The sequence below is a fragment of the Lagopus leucura genome, unplaced genomic scaffold (genome assembly GCF_019238085.1).
Source record: "Lagopus leucura isolate 7727_CA_CO unplaced genomic scaffold, USGS_WTPT01 Super-Scaffold_100001, whole genome shotgun sequence".
Classification (NCBI taxonomy): Eukaryota; Metazoa; Chordata; class Aves; order Galliformes; family Phasianidae; genus Lagopus; species Lagopus leucura.
Genome location: NW_024962262.1, coordinates 86,146,052 through 86,165,261, shown reverse-complemented (window position 1 = coordinate 86,165,261; position 19,210 = coordinate 86,146,052). Strand labels below are relative to the sequence as shown.

General features: G+C 39.6%; 1 protein-coding gene across 1 annotated transcript in view; it reads right to left on the bottom strand.

Annotated features, from left to right (window-relative positions):
• LOC122178245 overlaps nt 1-19,210 on the bottom strand; it is a 32,986-nt gene that overhangs the window by 8,883 nt on the left and 4,893 nt on the right. The window lies entirely within an intron of this gene.

The window sequence follows — 19,210 nt, the reverse complement described above, 5'->3', positions numbered from 1 at the left end:
ACATCCTTATATCTGTATGTAAGCTCGATATTTTCCAGGGCCTGTTCTTAAATGTGTTGCAGGTTTGGTTGCTTGTAGGTCCCAAGTCTTTTGTCTGACAGTTTTATTTGGCTCTGTATTTGTTTCCCCGAATGTTCTCATTCCCAGCAACCACAGCAGTAATGAGTAGAGCAGTGCCAAATGTCACTCACAGTGGGACTTTCTTACTTTCACAGTGTTACTATTTCTTATGCAGCTTTTCCCAAATTGGCTTTAAACTAGCTGCTTGGGTCCTTTCTAAGAAAATAGCTGCAACTGAACAGAATATACTATAGTTTCCAGAGAGACTTGGTAAATATCCAGGCCATTAATATGTGCTGAAATCCATGCTTCTGTACCTACACAACTGTCAGCACCTGACTTACTTAAATTAAAGTCAATTTGAGTGGAGTTACTTAGAAAGCAGTAGACCATTTTTATTCAGGGAAGGTAAACTCTCAGGTCCAGGGTCTATCATTATCATGCAAAGCACAGTTTTATCCACATCCTCATTTCTGCATATTTCCTGTTTCACCACTAGTTTAAACCTTAGCTAATGAGATGACTGTATGTTGGCAGCCATTCACACATATTATTTTTTTAGTAATATGAAAGAATTTTTTTTCCCCAAAAAAACTTGTTATTGTGCAAAGACTAGTAAAGAATAATGTCATCAGTTTTTACATGCACTTCCTTCTCTGTAGTCGCTGACTGTTTGCATTATGCTATATGGTTATTCATTTTGTTTGGTGAACTCTTACAGCCAGCCAAAAATCACAATATACTAAACATTCACAGAAGAGCACACAAAACCTGTCCACTTCGTGCTCTGTATTCCCTTCCTACTACTCTAGATTCAATATCTGTGGATGAAAGATACTTGTGGGTACCTTCCTATCTATTCTCTTTGCATCCATTTGTGGACCTGTTGCTCATGTAAATATGAAACAAGGTTTTGAACCTACCCGTAATGTCTGCCTCCACAATCCCCTTGATGAATCAGCTCAGAATACCATTGTTACACAAGATAAACAAGCTTTCTTGAGTTTTTGTTGAAAGGCTATATTTACCATAAACAAAATCTGCCAATACTTAGATATTTTATTACAGCAGGTGGCTGCACAAACCATGCAATAAGCAAAGCGATAATATTTTCTGTGTTGCAGGAAGACAGCAGTAGGTCACATCAAAGGTACAGACAATCTTGGGTCTCACTCAGTCCCTTCTTTTCAACGATGGCCTTCATGCTTAAGGAAGATCATAAAAAAGAGAACACCTATGATAATACTTTCCTGACACTTTTCTCAAGCTTACAGTGATTTGCAGCTCAGAGACATTCTGTTCAAGAAGTCATGTCCTTGAGTTTCATGGCAACCTGCTGGATTCTTCTTTCATGAAATTATCTAGGTGTTTTCTGATTCTCTACAGTCTGGTCAAATACAACAGTGTGTTGTGGCAATGTTCCCTCCATGGGAATTTTTGAGATCTGCTTTTGGCACTGAGTTGTCAGTTTTTTGTGGGGTGAGGAGGAGATACATTGATGAAGCCATTATTATTTTGTACAGCAAATTAAAAAAAAAAAAAAAAAAAAAAAGTGTTTACAAGCATTGAACAGAAAGAAAGAATTATTTGTTTTGAATTATTTATATGGGTTTTTTAGTTATGCTGTTGACAAGCACATATGGACCTACTGCATGACACTTGACTATCATAATAACAAAGAACAAACAGAAGAAAGCATCATAGATGACTCCAAGCATACATACAAATTATAGCAGTAATACAGCTAAAGGCCTGTGTAGCTTTATCTTCACATATATGTGAAATCACAAAGCTTTTTCATATGCACAGTAGCTTGTTTGGGTGGATCCAAAGGTGGAGTAGCAGAATAAACTTTTCAAAAGAACAGTCTTGGTTCCTTCAGATGCTTTATAATATGCTGCATTTTAAACATGGGTTCCTTCCTACTGCAGTCCATGGTAATTCGTATCTGAGAAAGACAGGCTTGAGCCTGGAGCTCCGTGCTGAACTTACTCCTGTTGACAAAGCTAGGATGCTGGAGTACAGTGGGGAAGATTTGTAAACAGCTGAAGTGGAGCCTTCTGGGTTTAATGTGTTCCATAACCAGTTCAAAAAGGGCAGCGACTGAAATCCCCAGATGTCACAGTTACACAACAGCTCCTTCAGAAAAGCAGCTTTAAGTTCTCAGTGGGCTTTATAATAAAGAGAATGCAACAAAGGACTGAAATGTTCACCCACAGATAGTGAAGTGCTGGCTTTGCTAGCAGCTCTCACCCATCAGCAGCTCTCAGCTCATCCTTTCATGGGAGGAGAGATGGGTCTAATATTCTTCTTTATCTCTAATGCATGTTTTTGCATTACTCTTATGTTGTTTTACGTGGGCTGTGTATTACAGACTTAATGCAGCAATTTGTAGACCTGCATCAATTTAGTGCCCCCTCCTTGTTTTTTTTTTCAAAGAAATGCTATGTTGAGTACAAAGTTCGAAGCTTCTTCTTTTTTAAAAACTTTTTTTTTTTCTTTTTTTTTTTTTTCCATCTGGACTGAGGTTGGGGGCTTTAAGTGAAAGGAGTAGCTCTTTTAAAACTTATTTGGTATTTTCTGTTCACATCTCTAGCTTCATATCCTAAGTACTCAGTTGCATCTGACATATTTCGGTTATCTACCATGGAATGTGATAAGATGCAGCTTGTATGCAACTATTTCTCCCCTCCTCTTAAAGGTGTCAAGCCTGTGACATCGAATATCAGCCCTGGTAATGAAGCAGTTAAAAAAAATCTCTCTCCAGGTAATTTGTTTTTAATTTTTGAACATTTCTAACTTTTCTAAAATTTTCCAATGAAGTTCTGCAAATTTCTTCCTTCTAGAGGATCATTCAATCAGTATTCCTCCACCCTGCACTTATATTTAGCAGGATATTCTTTTCTGCCATATTATGGAGCCTTAACAGCACAGCTACTTGTTACAGGCTTGCAATGACTTTACTTAAAACCTCCAGTCTTTTCAAATAGGAGAAGTCTATTTTGATCCTGGAGAAATGATTTAAAACGATCTGTACAGATATGTGCATGTTTATTTTGTGCAAGAGTATTTTGGTTTAGTTAAGAATCTAAACTGTCATTAACATGGACTCGCATATTCTTTGACAACAGTTCAGTTAATTAACTTTACTTTAATGCAGCTTTTTTTCATACAAGAAGAGAAACAGGCTGAAGCTCTGCTATCCCTTCAAATCAAAGCTGCCATCTCCTCTAACCTCACAATACTGAGGGATCTTAGAAGTGGAATACTTCTGATTCTGAATGCTGTAGGACACAGATCTCTACCTATTTTCATTGCAAGTATTTGATGCATCATAAATTCTATCACTATCACACACAAGACCCCTCAGCTTTCATGCTTACCATCTCCTTACATCACCCTTTGACTGCCTGGAAGGTTTTGAAACAGTCAGGATTTAGCTGAGCCCTTTCTCACCAGTTTGCTTTATGTTTCTCATTGGCTTTTCTCTCTCATCTTGGACTCTTTCATTCATTTATCACCAGTTCACAGATCTGCACCTTTGTGTGCTAACGACTTTACCCCAGTGTTTTCATGTGACTATAGTGAAAAGTCAATCAGCTTATCCCTTACCTCTGCCCCACTGATATAAATATTAATGCTAGCCTCTAGAAAACCAATCCATCATGAAAAATTTCTGCTAAGAGGAACTGTCTATAGTTGCTGACTGGTCTGTGTTGGAACATGGTGAGAGGATTTTAACATCATGTCACAGAGTAACGTCTGCACAGTCCTATTCATTTAGGTAAATCTGCTGGTCATCTGGGAATTATGCAGAGGTTGGGAACCTAGAGTTGCAAGGAGCAGTGAATTTCCATATGCTTATTGTTTTAGCACAATTATGTGCTTAGAACAAAATCAACATTTTTAGCAAGCACAGATGAAACTATATTAATCAGTATTTAGCACAGCCTAAAATTTGAGCCTAGCCAATACTGGCTACCATTAGGCAAGACAAAAGCTCTACATGTTTTCAACAAACTTTTAAATATTCCATTATCTCTAGTTCCTATTTCAAACTGGAACTACTATATCATAGGTAATGACTTAAAATTTCATCATAAGATCCAATCTTTTTCTGTATGAAGATCTTTCCAGTGTTCTTGATACTGGAGTGTAAAGCATATATATATATATATTTTTTTTAACAGCTGAATCTAGCTGAACTGCTGCTTTCACCAGGTAGCCAAGACTGTCTGAGAAGACAGAGACTGTTGACAGCAGATGATGATAGTGAAAGCTTAAAAGGGTTGAGAAACATGTTGAAATGCTCCTTCTGCTCCCTGTCACCTTTTTCCTCAGACTATTTTAGAGGGGGCCTCTGTTGGCAAGGTCAAAGGGGTCCCTATCTGGAAACAAACTGCTTTAACTGAACTGTTAGAATTTCTTTGCTGGAGCAGAGATGCTTGTAGGATCTCATTCATTTTCACTTTTGAACAGTGAGTGTTTCTTCACAGTTGGGCAGTGTGAATGTTTCTGCCTTTTTTGAGGGCGGTGTTTTTGTACTGAGCACATCACCTTCCATCTCCCTTTTAAATGAGAGAAGCCTACACCACAAAAAATAAATCGAGTTTTTATTGTATAGCTTTCTTCTGACTAAATGATTTATGATTTTTCTGTCCTAATATATATATATATATTTTTTTAATGGAGAGAGTAACTTAATATAACTGTAGGAATGAGTATAGTCATAAGGAACACCTAGAGCTTGCACTGAAGGGAATTTTGAAAATGCTGACTCTTCTATGAGCTCCTGAAGGCAGCAAGGGCTTACCTGAAAATTATAAAAATGGAATGGGAGTCCAGTCTAAGCTATCACAGAAATATGATACATGTCCCTGCCCTACAGGTGACAAGGTTGTTCTTCAGCCTTACCTAAACATACTTTAGGCAGCTTAAACTATCTGGTGGTGTAGCAGCATGTAACACAGCATGATCTACTCTGTGAATATTTACACTGAATGAAAGTGCTGTGGGAGAAATGAGGAAAGGGAAAAGAAGAAAAAAAATACGAAACCAAGGTTTTCAACTCCTGATGAACACCATGTTGTTGGTGATGCTCAATGTAACTAATACAAAATGCAAATTGAACAGGTTAACACAAGCTGTCATTAGTACCTTTCTATTGCAGTTGTGTATCTTAAGTGTGGTAGCTGGTATGTTTTCTTCTAATTCATTTGTTTATTTATTTTTCAAATGTGAGGCCTCATAAGATGTCACATATCTGCAAGAATAACAGTTTTATTTGAAAGTTTGGGCTCATCCGTTGGACAGATTCAAGCTGGCACTCCAATTAGAAAGAGGAAGCTCTATAAGACTTTTCCAAAGAAGCTGAACACCCAGAAGAATAATGCAAAATATAATTAGCACTAATTATTCCTCCAACCTGTGATTTATTCAGCGCTCTTTGAATTCAAAATATAGTCTCTTTTTTACTCCAAATAATATAAGACTTGTCTTTTGTGAACTTTGTTTGAAAGGTTCAGCTTTCATCTAAACTGGAAGAAGTTCATGAAAATACAACAGAAAAGTTCAGTTGGAAGGGACCTTCAAAGATCATCTAGTCCAACTGCCTGACCTTTCAAGCGTGTTATTGAGAGCACTGTCCAAATGCCACTTAATTACTGGCAGGCAAAATGGGGATCTACTATCTCACTAGGAAGCCTGTTCTAGGATTTGACTACTCTCACAGCAAATAAATTTTTCCTAATGATGAAACCTAAGCTAGAAGCCTCGAGAATAGCGGACAGTCTACCCGTCTCGTGTCCTAGAGCGCTCGTGTCCTCGCCGCGGCTCCGGAGCTGCCGAAGGGGGGCGCTGTTCTTTTCTGTCTCCGGTTAGGTCGAGGCGCGGCTCTTGCAGCCGTTCGGGGGCTCTGACTTTCCCGTACGCCCGGGGTAGCGCTGCGCGGACGCTTGAAACGCTTCGGGCAGAAGTGCGAGAAAGCATTTTTTTGCTGGCAAATAGTAAATGGACGCTGCCTAGAAGCGCTCCTGTCTGGATCTCGGGAAGCACGGCTTGCGTTTAGTGTTTAGACGAGACATTTTTTTAATTGTTAGTGCAAGTAGTCTTAAAAATGAAGTACTGAAAGTTGCATTGTATCCTTCAGTTCTGGACATGCTTTTGGTAAGATTGAATATTGTTTTAAAAGAGGTTTTTCCTATCATATGCACAAGAATGTACGAAAGACATAAGTGAAAAGCTATCTGCTTAGTTAATAGTTCAGTTTGGCTTGAATTAACGTTTACCAGGTTTGTCTCTGATGTGTAAGAGGCACATCATCGTCAAATTGCCCGTATCAATGGAAGATGCAGTTTTCTGGTGGCTGGCCCTTTGGAAATTTTCTCTGTCCCCACTCTTTTTTATGGGAATGGCTTTGGTGCTTACAATGCCACCTGCAAGCTCAGGCAAACAGTGTTGTAATTTTTGTGTCTCACTTATTCCTGCTTCTAAAATTATCATCCTCCTGCACTCCCAATCTTCTTACATGTGGACCTTTTTCCATAATTCTTGTGAAATAAAAATAAAAACAAGGTAAAAGATCTGTCAAAATTAATGTAGTACATAACTCTAGAGGCATTGCTATCTGGCAGAACAAATCCTAATGAAATCATCATTCAAAAGAAACACCGCTTCAAGTTGCAGAATGAATATGAAGATGAAAGATTAATGTGCTTAAACAAAAAGTAGGTAAATAGACAGAAGGCATGATTGAATAAAATCCAGCTTATGTGGGTAGTTTGCATTTCATTTTCTGCTTGTAAATCCATGTTATAGGTGCCTAGCAGAGACTTAGTGTTTTCCCTTCAGTAAGTCATAACTGTAGATTTCTCTGCTGTTTCCCTGATTGATACTGTATCACTGACTATGCTGTGGTAAATACTCTCCAGCAATTTGGCACCTCTGTATTACTCAGTTTTAATCAGATAAGTCATTTTCTTCAGCACCTGCTCTAACCCTCCACTAGCTTTTGTTAAATAATTGATACTAAAAGCTGATTTAAGCCCAGCAAAGTAATAAAGACATACCCATTAAAAAAAAATTAATAATAATCTTCTTGCAGTGTAGAATAAAATCTACTTACAATGTTGATACTTGAAGGAACTGTTTTATGATCACATTGGATGGGTTTTATCAGCAAGTTAAACCTATTTCACTTGAAGTGGCTTTATCTGCCTACATCCAAGAAGATTCAGTCTCATTCTTGTGTGGCTCCTTTTGCAACTCAGCGTGCCTTATCAGGACTGAAATCACTCAGTTTACAGGTGTTCTCACAGTTGTTCAGAGATGGATGCTTTACTTGCTTCCCTTTCAGCAGTGCTTGTAGTTTCTGTGCTCCCAGAAAAAAAAGTAGATTTGGCTGAGAAGACTTCTGGTGTGGTGCCTAAAAAGTTCACGTCCATTCCTTCACAGTTCGAACTGAACTCTATAGGCTAAAGTCACTCTTTTACTTTCTTCCTCCAAGATGAACAACTGCCTCTCACTAACCATGAGAAGGTGTATTTAGCATGACCCGATACTACAGTCGGGGGCAGTATTTTTATTTCCCTTGAGGAACAGTGAACATATTATACAGTTAATATGGTCCAGGTTTTGATTTTTCCATTTGAGAAATAAAGTTATTCATGGCTAGCCTGAGTTATGAAAGCTTTACTTAGAAGAACAATGCAAAACTGCTGATGCAATTAAAATGAAAATATTATTCAGAGGTAAAGCTATAGGAAGAACAAGGATGTATAAAAGCAATTGGATTGGGAATCATTGCCCTTCAGCTATTTTAGATCTATTTTTATTAAAATTTTTCAGCCTGGAGGTTAATTCATTTTTAATGTATATTTGTTTTTCAGAAGCTTATTGGTTTGATCAGCTATTTGTGTGAAGGTGTCTAGAAATGTTAATTTCCATGCACTGTATCTATATTTCCTCTGCAAGCTGCACAGATGGCTTTCTGTCCAAGCTTCTTTCACTTGTTCTCTCTTCTGGAAAGCTGTGTTAAATCAGGGTGGTACAGTAATAAATTGTTACATGCTCTTTAAGATAATGACATTTGCTCATACAGATCTGTGCCATGTGTCTTTTACCTTTCCCACTAGGATCTTCCCTCTTCCCATATGCTCTGATTGCTCACTCTGCTGTGCTGTTTATTTCCTTCTCTTGTCCCTCAAAACCAACAGGTCTTGCCATGGGCCTTGCTTTACTTTGGCTTGCTGGCTGAACCAGAGGCAGAAATACCTTCATGCTGATCTGCTGACTAGCACAAGGCTGCCTTGCAGTATCTTCAAGTACTTAGTGCTCTGTACTATTATTTGTCAGGGCATTCACTTAACCTATAGACAGCAGTATCTCATGTGCAAGCCAGATCTTTGACTGACAATATCTTCTGTGACTGAACTGGGGACTTAAATATCATCTTTGAAGGGAAAGTACGAGTTACAGAAGAAACTGCTATGTCATCTCATAATTTGAATTAACCACATCTCTGATCCTGCAGTTTTCTACAGGTTACTGCACTAGTTCCTTATTACTTTGCGTCTGCCCAGCATTTGTATGCTGCTGTCTCAAAACAATTCCTTCAGAGGTTCAGTATGTGTGAGGGTTTCCTGGAGAAGTCCACTGATGACTGTTTTATGCTGGTCTTGAAGCTTGGAGGTAATCAGTTTTAGTTTTAAAAAATAATAAAAAAAAGTATAGTTTCAAGCATAGCCATGTAACACCAAAGTGCCTGCATGTATAATGCCAACTATCAGCCTAAAGTGGTAAGAGACAGAAATTTGTTCCAATTTTGCCAATGCTTGTTACTCTCCTGAGAACCACTCAATAGCAAACCACAATGTTTGCTATTTAGTCATGGCACTTTGAGTCACGTATTTCTAATTCTTACACTTTTTACCTTTCATTTAAAATGCAAAGCAATTTTTGTCTCATTGTTATTGAGAAAACAGGAAAACAGTTAGAAAGATGTTCTTCAAACAAACCAGGCTGAAAAAAATTCAAGCCCTAAGAGTTCAGAAGCCTGATATCTACTAATACAGACGTACTCATTATTAATACTCAATCTTTTTAAAGTCAGTTTTGAGTTATGAATTTAGGGGAAAACTAACTTGTGAGTTTTGATTAAAACACATCAACAATAGCGCCCTATCAGGTTACTGAAAGGGAGAAAATAACCACCTGTTCCTACCTCATGGGCAACCTTCAAGAGACAGTTGAAGTCAGTGTTTTTATTTTCCAAGAAAGTTGCAATATAGGAGTGGATAAATCACATAGCTGGTGGAAATTGCTATATTCAGCTATTAATACTGAGGTGTCTGCTAAGTGTCAAATAGGAAAAGAAAACAGTCTTTGTGATTGTTAGGGAAATGTGTTGATCAGAAAGCAAAATCTTGCCTGAAAAAGATAAGTCCTGAAATGACAGCTGCTTACTTTGCAGCCCTACTGAAATGCGTTCGTGAAGCACTGGGATGCAGTCGTTCCTTCCCGCACTCAGCACCCGCTTCCACCTCCTTTTCTCCGCACAGCTCTGCCCAGAAGCAAAACCTCTCAACTTTTTGAAACTGAGGTCCATCTAGTGGATACAACTTGATATTACAGCAGCAAAATCCCCAGCTGCTTATTAAAGGTACGCTAACATCGTCTGTGTATGTTTTTTCTTGTATGCTTGTTTTTTTTTTTTTTTTAATTTTTTTTAATTTTTTTTTTTAACGACATAAGCTTATTTGCAAGATATTCAGGCCTGCTAGAGAGCATCTCTGATGGGATTCTTTCCTAAAGAAGCCTATTGTTCTTGATAAGGTTATATTCTTCCTTTTGTTTCAGATTCATATGTATATCCTGATGTTGCTGGTGGCACTTCCTTCATGTTCAAAATCTGGAGTCAGTTTGGTTGGCTTCCAGCGGATAAATTCCCACCCCCAGAGGACAAGTGGAAATTTTGAAGAAGAATGATTGATTATTGCCTGAGAGATCTGAACTGTGAAAATGAATTAAAGATGCAGTCCTGCAATCTCTTTCCGTTTCCTTCAGCAGATGTTACAGGGAAGATTCCTGGGAGACTTGAATGAATTCTCTTGCTTGTATGCCCTAGATCTTGCTGCCTAGGAGATGTACAACCGGCATATCAAATAGGCAGAGAGTACCTGAATTGTGTCTAAAAATAGGAACTCTGTGAAATTCAAAGGGAGAAACTTGAAATAGCCTGATTAAAAAACAGATTTACATATCAATTATACTTAAGAAGAAGAGTTAAGAATATCCTGAGTCCCTTTTCATCTTGACTACAGTAAACCATGGAAATAATCATGGACAACAGAACAGGAAACGTATCACAGAACTCTTTTCAGAAACATGATATGATTTTGAGACCATTTAATCAAAATTATTCAGAAGTAAAGCTTTATTCAGCATCAAATCAAAGTGTTTTCCTGCTAGAATTAGTTATGCTACTGATTTCGCATCTGCTGTGCCAACAAGAAGGAGTAGCTCAGATGCTGCCTGTATGCTGTGGTCATCTACTCTCCCTTCACTCTTACTGGATGAGTGAATGAGTAACTGATGGATCTGTGTCTCTGGATCACAGCCAACACCCTGATAAACCCTCCTAACTCATCTTGTCTACTTCAGTCATCTAACAGAAGGGCCATAAGCACAGTGCAACTGGAATGTCACTGCAGGTCTTATTTTTATTGTCTTTGAGCGCAGAATGTCCTGCTGTGTACACTCTTTTTCTCCTTCATGTACAGTATCTGGCTAATTAATTGCACAGTACGCTGTGGTGCCCCTAGTCCTTCACATAATGAGTAGGGTTGCTTTTCTTTGAACAACAATATCATTAAGAAATTTATATTTCAAGTTTGACATGACACTTTTGGTAAGTTTTGTGTGCTTGTTTTGGCAAAAAAGTGCCGTTGAAATAGAAAAGCTAAAGAGGAATCTTCAAGCTTACCAACTTAGCAATTCTGTTTGAAAAATATATTCTGAATGAGCTTTAATTCTAACTGCCTTTTAAGACCTCTTTAGATAAAGACAGTCAGTAAAACCCTACACGTGCTGTCATCTGGGAAACTCAAAAGCATAATAAATAGTGAGATGAATGGTTAAGTGACATGTTGGTGTATATTGCTGTGATTGCTTAAGTTTCTGATTTGACTAATTTAAACTAAAAATTAACTGTATGCTTTTATCTTTTATTGTTTGTTTGCTTTGAGTGTGGAAGCCATGGATGAGTGTAACAAATTTATACTCTTTTGAACATGGTGGATGTTAATTTTTGCTATTAATACTAATATTCCTATTACACCAATTGTATTTCTTGCATGCAAAATGCACTGAAAATCTTCCAATTTACATTCTCTTCAGAGAGGTGCAGGGATAAAGAGCAGTTGTGCTGGTTACTAAAACTGCTATGCGTGTCACTGCGTCTGTTTCAGAGAAAGTAATTCCTTATACCCTATAGAAGAAATATTGAAATCTTCAAGGACTGTGAGGAAGGCAGTTCCATTTTTATCTGCAGAAAGTTCTGTCTTCTGTGGAGACATGTGGCACCTACTGTCTGGAACTCTGGGAGCTCTACCCTCACTCTGGAGAGGCAAAAACATTGTGCCGAGTAGGCTTTGTTTCCAGCTCATTTTCATTACAGAGCAGTAAGCAATCTTCCCAGTGTCAGGGAGTGGTCTCCAGGCACTGATCATGACAGCAATTGAAACATAAAACAAAACTACTTCTGGCCCTCGTGACCTATTTTGTTATTGTTTTGCTACATAGATGCTATTCAGAACAATGGAAATCTACCAAGGTTGAACTTTCTGAGAAGAGTGTAATTATATTTATAAATATTGCAGTATGCCTATAGCACAGTGTTTTTATTACACAGCGTTAATTTTAAAAGTAATCAAATCTCCCAGGAGTGCAATGTCCTGTGAAGTGTCATAAGATCAACAGAAAACTTAACACATCCTTTTTATCTTTACTGTTTTCTCTGTTACGGCCATGCGTTATAAAATGCAACAAAGCATATAAGAGATCTGGCGGTCTCACATCTGTCCATATGAGGTACAATGCAGGGAATCAAGAATGGAGCAGCTGCTTGATTTCTAAACCATATTGCTTTTATAGACTCTTACATAAATCCTTTTTTCTTCTGACCCCGTATTTACCAACTCAAGGATCTATCTCATTGTTCCACTAGTGCACTACCAGAATTCACAGCGAACTAATAAAATACGGCAATAAAGCTTATCAGATATTGTATGTGGAGCATAGTTTGGTCTCAAACACTCTCCTGAAAGAACCTCATTCCTCTCAAGCAAATATTAATGCGAGTAAAGCTCTCTGCAGCAAAACAAAATAACTAACTTCTTCAAAATGGTGGTACATAAATGACATAGCACAAATGTCAGGAAAAGCAAGGTTGTTCATAAAAGTGCATATAGAGCCACCATTGGGATGTGTGAGTAGAGTGGAGAATATGCTTCAGTGCTCATTTCTGCCTTTCCCATCCTTGTCCCACTTGACTCCAAGTGGGGCAAGACCTGCAAGGGTGGTTACAAGCAGGAGGGGGACCAACTTTTTACACAGTTTAATAGTGATAGAACAAGGCTTTAAATTAGAAGAAGGGAGACATGGGACAGATGTTAGGAGGAAATTCTTCACTCAGAAGGCAATGAGGCGCTGGCATGGAAGCTATGGATGCCCCATCACTGGAAGCACTTGAGGCCAGGTCGGATGAGGCCCTGGACAGCCTGAGCTGGTGGGGGGCAGCCCTGCCCAGGGCAGGGGGTTTGAACTGGGTGGCTGTCAACAGGCTTTTAAGGTCCCTTCCAATCCAAAGCCATTCTAAAATCTGATGAAGGCTGGAGACAGCACCTTACCTTCAGATACTGCAGCTGATGAGCTGGCAGCATAGCTTGAACTGGGTCCAGCTCATTTAAAGGATTCATTTTCAAGCTTTGGTCTAAGAAGAAGATGCTTTCATTCCTTGTTATGGATGGAATATCTGGATCATTTGTTCATTGTAATTTGCAGCTCCAAGTGCTCACAAGAGCATTAGAAGCTTTACTGCTTCTCCTTGTGCAACTGCTGGATCTGTGACGTGCCTTTTGGCAGGCCCACTTACTTTGCTGTATTATAATTGTAATTAATAATTTATAATTAGGCTGACATATAACCCTTTCCAGAGATACATGTAGCATGCTCCTGTCTACCAGACAAACAATCCTTGTGGCTGACACTCCTCAGATCAGCAAGCTGCCGTAACTCCAACCTCCTGGCTGCACTGAGCTGCCTTTACCCTGTCAGAAGTGAGGTGTTCCTTGGCACTCATGGAGCCCAAAGCTAGGTACCTGGAGAACTTTAAAACCAAAATAGGTTCTATGTAGGTTTAAGAGCCTTCAGAGTTGGGTAGCAGCTGAGGAGAGGTTTTTAATATCACCATTTATAATTGCAGCTAAATTCTGCCTAGTTACTTGCTTATGTGCCTGAATACTTTTTCGGGATCTGGCCCTAAGGGTTTTTTTAAATGTTCTTATGCATTAAATAATAAAAAGCGGGCAATTAAGAAGTCTTACTTAACTGCGTTAGCCTCTTGAAGAGAGCTACAAATCAGCCTCATTTCCTCCTCCTGAGAATCGTTAGATCATTTGTTACAAGGGCAAAGGGAGGCTCTGCAGCAAGCCTTCAGCCTATTTCATTGTAACAGTGTGCAGGGCTGTTCTGTGGAGCGCTCTATTTCGCTTGTTTACAAACCATGTGCACTAAATTGAGCATCCCGGTTGGATGTTTAGCTTGAAAAGTGATATGTCAGTGGCTGTTTAATTAGGACTCTGCAGCCCACCTTTCTAAGCTGCTGCTGCTTTTTAAAGTGTTCCCTGATTGGGGATATGCAGATGCTGTTGGCAGAAGTAGTAATTGCCTTTAGCCTGAGTGAAAGAGCTTTGCCACCTCTAACTTGGAGTTGTGTCAGCAGACTCGGACCCCGGAGGCTGGGGATAAAGGTGGAGGAGACAAACAGCCTTCTATTCTCCTCCCGGGAAAGGTGCTGTCAGTGAGGGCTGTTGCTGTGTTCTATGGCCTAGGAGAGGAAATGTTATGCTGTTCCATTCCTATTGAATGCCCAGCTCAAGGTGCTTCCTGAGGTTTCTCTGAAAGAGTTGCAAGAACAGGTAGGTGAGCTCTTTGCTGCTCCTCTGTTTAGGCGAGGATGTGAGATCATATAGCAACCAGAACTGGTAGAGACCAGCACCTCTTTGGAAAACCTGTATAGAATAAGCTGCTTCCAGTGTACCTCATTCCCCAGTGGTGCACCCTTCTCACATTTGGAAGGCAATTAGTATTTCTTCACAAGATTAAAGGCCTCAAGTCTGCCTTTATTCAAAGAGGTGCTCCAGTATGCTGTACTGAAACAGTAAAATACCTCTGAAATGAATTGTAGTGTGCTATTCAAGTATCCTGGTTTAACATTAGCTTTGCTAACTATTTCCTGTCTTTCTATTGGTGCAAGCTTTAGGGAGGGGGGAAAAAAAAGCCTCACCACACTGATGATGCTCATGGGAATTGTGGTACTGATAGACTGTGAGAATTAAGTTGTTCATTCATACTGAGGTATAGCAGCCATGCCTGTATTCTTAGCTCATGCCGTTTTTCTGCCTGTAATGTACTTTGTCGGAGGTGGCAGCACTCCCTCACCAGTGCTTTCTTCATTATTCATCTGACAATTAGAGTGAATTCTAATTGAATCGAATAGAACCATCATGCTAGTACTTTCTGTCTTCTCCAAAACTCTGAATTACATTTTGTTCCCCAGAGTTCAGTTCTAGGGCCAGCCTAGAATTCAACATTTTTATCAAGGATCTAGGTACAAAGGTTGAATTAATCCTTAGCATGTTTGCCAATAATACTAAACTGGAATGTACTGTTGACTCTCTAGAGACCTTGCAGAAGGCTCTAGATTTGTTGAAGCACTGAGAAATTATTAATGGCATGAAATTCAACTGGTGCTGCAGCTGGGATGGAGTAACAGAGACAAAGGCACAAACTGGAAGATGAATGGTTGGTTGGAAGCTCGTAAGAAAAGGTCCTGGGAGTGCTGGTAATGTCAGACTCACTGTGAGCCATCATAGTGCCCAGGCACCCAAGATGGTAACCAGCATTTTGAGGTGCATTAAACACAGCATAACCATCTGGTCAAAAGTGGTGATTCTCCAGCTGTATTTGACACTGTTGCAGCCTCACCTGTAATATTATGTGCAGTTCTGGGCACCACATTATAAAAAAAGACATTAAGGTATTCGAAAGTGCCCAGAGGAGGTACCAAAGCTGGTAACAGGGCTGGAAGGCACATGTTGAGGGCAGAGGCTTAGAACACCCGGGCTGTCCCACCTGGAGAAGAGAAGACCAAGAGGTGACCTCACTGCTCCCTGAAGCTCTCTGAGGAGGGGAAGGAGAGGGAGATGCCAGGCTCTGCTCCTGGATAGCGGAATGGAGACAGTAGAGAGCTGCCAAGAGAGGATTGGACTGGGCATTAGGAAAAATTTCATTACCCTGAGGGTGATCAAACCCTGGAATAGGCTTCTTAGCAAGGTGGTTGATGCTCCATGCCAGTCAGTATTCAAGAGGTATTAGACAATGCCATTATTAATGTGCTTTAACTTTTAATTAGCCAGAAAGAGGTCAGACAGTTGGACTGTCATTCCAGCTGAACTATTCTATTCATGTGTGATATGTACTTTTAAGAGAGAATTTCTTCTAGATGGTAGAGATAATCCACATACGTGTTCAGGCATAAGGTGTGAAAATCCCATTGTGGGAATAGGATGGGGTATGCAGCTTAAGCTGCAGGTCTTTCATTCCTGATTTTGGAATACTGTCCCTATTTTGTAGCTTGCTTTAGCTTGAGACCAAGTGGAAATCATTCTGCTCTATTTTTCCTTATCCTCTGGCCCATTATGAAGTGAAGAATCATCACTGAAAGCAATATACTTCCTTAAATGGCTTTCTATAGGCAGTTTCAGGATGATTTTGTTTGCTTTAAGACCTCCATTTTTCATTGGGGCAGTCATATTCTGTAGGATGGAGATGCCTATGAAACAGGGAACAGTCATGCAATGAATGTTGCTCCCTACAGGACACCAAAAAGAGGCATGACTTAAACCCATGATTTTGAGCTGGTTTAAGCTGATAGTCTCTGTATCTCCAACCGTAAAAGAAACAGTAGAGATAGCTTAAATAGCCACTGTAGAAATTAGAGAGTTAATATGCTGTACATATTAATGTGTAAAAATAATTTTATATAAAAGCACTAAGATTTGACTACATGCTTTCCTACTCATAAAGACTATTCAGTTTTGTGAGGGGAAAATGATGCTATAGACAACTGAGAACAGCTTCTTAAGTGTTAATATCTGCATTTTATTCACTAAGAGGCTAGTAATAATCTAGAACTGTTTTTTAGCCATTTCCTTCACCATGTACACACATTCTTTTGATGGGTGAAGGAAAGCTAATGAAAAGACTATGATAATGAAGTCATAAGAGCAATAAGAAAAGAAACTAGAAAATGACGATAGTTTTGATTATTATGGTAATCTGGAATAGGAGCAAATTATATTACTCTAATACGCACTCTGTGAAAGAAGTAAAAACCAAAACAAAGAAACCCAAGCAACTGTTAAATTGTTATAGGTGTTTAAGAAATTGCATGCATAGCAGTAAACTACTTTCCACTTACATGTTTAGGGTTGGGAAGTGATGCTTGATATTAAAAACATTGCAGCATCTCTTGTAGTAAACGCTTTCTGTCATTTAAGCTAAAGAAAGGATTTGTGTTTCCCTGTTTCTGCAAACAGAGGCATTCATCAAGTATTGCTGTAGTCATTAATCACATCCAGTGAATCTTAAGGACTAGTTCATGCTGAACTGTTGTAGAAACCACTTATATTGAACAGAAGAAAAGGAGGAAGAAGTAAAATGAATGCAACACAACTAGATGCAGTACTACAATTACTCTGTTTCGTAAGGAGTTACCTAAAGCAGCCTACTTTGGGAAATGGATCTGCAAAATTTGGTGAGAAAACTGTACAATACTGACAGAAGCCTGAGGATGAAACAGGTACATAGTATCATTCCCATTCTCCTGCAGATTGTGATATCAAAATGCGGAATGGGGGAAGGTGGTAGCTCCAGCTATGCCAGCAGAGATGGCTGTAGAAAATCTAGGCATCATTTGGATGTGAGAAAGTCAGATTTTAAGATTATTTTATTCATACCAATGATTAATCCTAGTTAAATAATAAGTTTACTGTGTTACTCCTAGCTTGGGCCAGTATTCCTGTTCTATTAACCTGATATGCACGCTTATCTGTGTTGAGAGGAAGCAAAAGCAAGTGAGGAAGATGGGAGGGTTTCTTCTGATAGCAGTTCTGGCTGAAGAGTCATCTAGAGCCTTGACTGCACCTTTGGGCTTGTTGGACTATATCAAAACCTTTGAAGTTAGCTGATGATGTGCTCTGCTGCAGATTCAGTTTATTGGTCCAGATTTGATTCTAAATGTGCTGCTGAGCTAATGGTTCACAATGGGCTTCCTGCCAGGCCAGGCCAAATGCCAGCTTGCCCCCAATTGTGTAAAACTGACAAGAACTCTGTATAGTGTTCATCAGAAAGTGTTTGCATCCATACTGTTCAGAAGTTACAGGTGTACCAATGACTGGAGGACCATTGTATGCTGTATGTAGTTGCACTGAAGACAACAGGATGCATCTCAGAGCCAAGTGTCGGTGTTCATGAACAGGTTGCCTGTCTTCAGCTCACAGAACAATAAAATCCTGTTCCCCCAAGCTTTGCGGACATTAGGCACCATTGGGCTTCATCCAGAATTGCTCCAAATTCACCACTGCTGCCACAGCCCCAGAGTTGTACCAGGAGACTGAGAAGAGTGTCTGTGCCCCATCCACAGAAGGGGGGGGGGGGGGGGGGGGCGGGTGGGGGGGTGTGTGCAACCTTCAGGCTGGGAGCGGCACAGAGCAGCCCTGACTTGGACCAACTGCTGCTACTGCAACAGCTACAGGGAGGATCCCCATGTGCTCTGTGAGAATGCTGGGATAGAAAGGCTTCGTCCTGCATCAGAAAGTTTCTGTTCTCTTCTCCTTTACAGTTCTTCCCCAGCTGCTTTGTACTTCCCTTATATACATAACAGGGCCCCAAAACTCAATTGTTGAGAAGGAAACATGTTTAATAACGCACTATGAAAAAGACGTGGTAAAAGAATTCCAATATAGATAGTGGATTTTAGTGCCAGATTGTGCCCTGGGATTCCAGTGCATATCTTTCATTAAAGCCGTTAAAAACGTTCATGTTTCAGGGAAGAATTTGAGCTTTTGACACAATTCCCTCTTTTTCTTTGGGAGCCAAACATTTTCTGTGGTAACAGAAAATATTATAACAAGAATAATATAATGCATTTAGGCATTAAAATGAATAACAGTCCTTGATCTATTTGTTGAAGATTACAGGCATGAGATGTGAAAGCTGTTAGTGGCTTAAAGATAGACATTTGGTGTAATTGGCTCTGCAGCTTTCTTTTTATTACAGAACATGAAGGATATGACTGGAGAGGTGTCCAGATCCTCACAAAACACAGAAATGTTGCTGCGCATCTGATGACCATATCTTTGGTCAGTTGTTTGCTGCATTTCATTGCTCTTTGAATTGAGTGATGTGAAATCTTAGGGCAGCATGCTTGCCACACACGAGCTGCTGCCTCCATTCCAGAGGGGTCAAAACCTTGATGGTGGTGTGTAATTGCTATATTTATAAAGGAAACATTAAGCCTGTTTCCTGTACTCACAAGGTGCTTTATGAATGAAAATGGCATTGAATGAATGGAACACTTCTTTTTCTCCCAAACGCTCAGCCCCTGAATTTCCTTATTGTTTCCAACTGGGGCAGTGTAAGTATACATAGAGAGAAACTTTGTCCAGGAAGAAGGAAATAATTAACATCCTTCTCTTCTCTCTATCTAGATGTTTAGGATAATCTCAGTGTGTTTCCATTCAGTTTGTTTCAGGAGTGGAATGGGTTGCTTGCCTGCCCCGAAGTTATGGTATTCCCTGGGGTGTAGGGA